Raw genomic sequence first — 3,132 nt, forward strand, 5'->3', positions numbered from 1 at the left:
ATGGAAGTTTTGGTGCCTTTGTCAAGAATTAGCTAACTATAGATGTGTGAATTTCTGCCTTTCAACCATTTCTAATTGGGTCTTTTTTTTTCTTATTGCTGAGTTTTATTTTTACATTTTAATAAATCATTTATCAGTTACATATTTTGCAAATATTTTCTCCCAGTCTTCTCATTCTCTTGACAGTGTCTTCCTATTTATTTATGTTATTTATTTTTAAAAACAAAATCAGAACATCCCTATGAGATGAACTATAGTCACTTCAAATAATACTGAAAAATATTAGCATAGATATATGCTCACAGGCAGGCCCACTGGCTCAGCGCCGCAGACAGGCGGGCGGCACTCGCTGGAACTGTAGGTTGTGAGCGTGGGTGGTGGCGGGTTCTGAGGGGTCCACGGGACAGAAGAATGCGGACCAGGTTGTGGACGCAGGGTCCCAGGACCTGGTGTCCATGTTCTCATGTGTGTCCATACTTCTAGTTGGGGCGCGGTTGTAATCACAGACTCTGATAGCCTTGTCTCTTGCTCTCTGCCTCCTCTGTGGTAAAGTGAGGGCAGCTCTTCCGCCTTGTCCACTTTGTGGTTGCGAGAGATGCGGTTTCCAGGATGGGCAAACAGGGAGAGGTGGGATTGGGTGACTGGAGCAGTCAGTCATGGGTGGAGGCTGAGCCAGGTGTGGGGGTTTCTTGCTGTGCAGCCTAGGCCAGTACCGAGGCTTTGTGGAGTTTAGAGGCAGGTTCCTTGCCCTCCAGGAGTGACCCTGCCCCCATCTCTGTCACTTGATACAGTGGCTTCACATCTCTCCCTCTTCTATGAGTTGCGCCCAATAATAACAGCAAACACTGTGTGCCCGGCCCTCTAAACACTGTGTGCAGCTCTCTTGATTGGACTGAGGACCTTTGTGAGTCTAGAGCCTTAGAAAAGACCTGAGCAGGAAAAGACTGCCCCACACGGAGCAGGTGCTGTGTTCCAGTGCTGGGTGCCATGGAAGCATTGCTGGCCAGATGCAGAGCATTGTCTAGGCTGGCCACCCACAATCCCCAGCTCTCCAGGTCCTTTCCCCATAGGTGTCAGTACTGTGCCCCAGGGAGAGGGTAGAGCCTAGTACTGTTCCACATGTTCCAGCCACAGAACCTGCGGGAAGACCAGGTGCTGTCCCTGGAGGGCAGGTTTGGCAACCTGGCCTATAAGAGCCAGCAGCTGATGCTGCACATAGGTCTGATTCTCCAAGCAAGCCCCGGCTGTTACCACCTCCTGCCCTACACTGTCGATGCCATAGAGAAGCTGGTGTGGGTGATAGACCAGGAGATGCAGGCTATTTGGGGGCCAGAAAATCAACATGCCCAGCCTCAGCCCAGCAGTGCTCTGGCAAGTCATCAGCCGCTGGCAGTTGATGGGCAAGGAGCTGCTGAGGCTTAGAGATAGTCATGGCAAGGAATACTGCTTAGGACCAACTCATGAGGAAGCCATTACAGCCCTGGTCACTTCCTAGAAGAACCTGTCCTATAAGCAGCTTCTGTTCCTGCTGTACTAGCTGACAAGGAAGTTTCAGGATGAGCCCAGACCCTGCTTTGGTCTTCTTTGTGGCTGAGGTCTTACATGAAGGATATGTACACCTTCGACTCCTCCCCAGAGGCTGCCCAGCAGACCTACAGCCTGGTGTGTGATGCCTACTGCAGCCTCTTTAACAGGTTGGGGCTGTGATTTATCAAGGCTTAGGCAGACATGGGCAGCATCGGGGTCACCAGGTCTCATGAGTTCCAGCTGCCAGTGGATGTTGGGGAGGACCAGCTTGTCATCTGTCCCACCTGCAGTTTCTCGGCCAACATGGAGACTCTAGACTCACAGACAAACTGCCTCGCCTGCCAGGGCCCTCTGACTGAAACCAAAGGCATTGAAGTGATATTCCTCCATTTTCAATGCTCAGTCTGCCAACACCCGTGGTGAACTGTCCCTGGCTGAAATGGAGTGCTATGGGCTGGGTGTGACATGGATCTTGGCTGCTGCCATTGAAGTTCTCTCTACAGAAGACTTCATCCACTGGCCCAGCCTTCTTGCCCCTTACCAAGTCTGCCTCATCCCTCCTAAGAAGGGCAGCAAGAAGGCAGTGGCCACAGAGCTCATGGAGCACCTGCATGATCACATCATAGAAGGGGTCCCTCAGCTCTGAGGGGAGGTCCTGCTGGATGACCAGACCTATCTGACCATTGGAAACAACTGAAAGATGCCAACAAATTTGGCTACACCTTCATGACAATTGCTGGCAAGAGGGACCTGGAGGACCCTGCACATTTTGTTTGGTGTCAGAACACTGGTGAGGTGGTCTTCCTCACCAAAGAGAGTCATGGAACTACTGGCCCAAGTGCAGGTTGTCTGAGTGCCCTGTGCTGTCACTAACACTGCATTTCTTACCCCTTCCCTGGGCATTGTTCCAGAAACAGAGCAGCTCATGAAGGTTACACCATCATAGTGGAACCAATTTTTATCTACTCATTTGCTCAGATTATTCATAATTAAAGTTATTAACCTGATCACTTTCTCTGGGCTGGCCATGTCCCCATATGCCAGTCCTTTGTGGAAGCTTTTTTCAGGAGTCTGAGAGGCAAGAAAGAGACCGAGTTCTAGTCTTGGCCCTTGGGCAAGTCACTTCCCCTCTCTGCTGAGTTTCTCATGTGTTGGACAGGAAGGGCTGAAGGCCAGGGGTCCCCTGACCACATCCCTTCCTGCCAAAGTCTACCATGAGCCTTGTGTTGCCCTCAGTCCAGAGAGCAGGGCTGCCAGCCCTCCCCACTGAGAAGCTAAGAATCAGGAGATCCACTGCCCTGTCGCAGGCTCAGTTTCCCCATGTGTAATGTGAAAGAATATAACTAGATCTGGAAAGTCCTTACAGCTCCCCACAAAGTTAACAGAATGGCCTGGTGGCTCAAAAAGTGCCTCCAGAGTCCTGGCCCTACTGTGGTAGCTGAAGTGCTGAGATCATGTTCTGTTGATTAAATAAAGTCAAACTGTTGGAATGAGAAAAAAAAAGATATATGCTCACAGTTGTTGAATGATGCATAAAAGTATGATACACATTTGTGTGTGTATTTGTGTATACATTAGATGAATATAGACATATAGATAACATAC

General features: G+C 49.9%; 1 pseudogene; it reads left to right on the forward strand.

The window, feature by feature from the left end:
- Positions 1–987: 987 nt before the first annotated feature.
- On the forward strand, positions 988–2,380 carry LOC101707038 (putative proline--tRNA ligase, mitochondrial; annotated as a pseudogene).
- Positions 2,381–3,132: the final 752 nt, after the last annotated feature.

This window comes from Heterocephalus glaber, unplaced genomic scaffold, assembly GCF_053883595.1.
Source record: "Heterocephalus glaber isolate CG9 unplaced genomic scaffold, H.glaber_assembly_v1.0 deba00001732, whole genome shotgun sequence".
Taxonomy (NCBI): Eukaryota; Metazoa; Chordata; class Mammalia; order Rodentia; family Bathyergidae; genus Heterocephalus; species Heterocephalus glaber.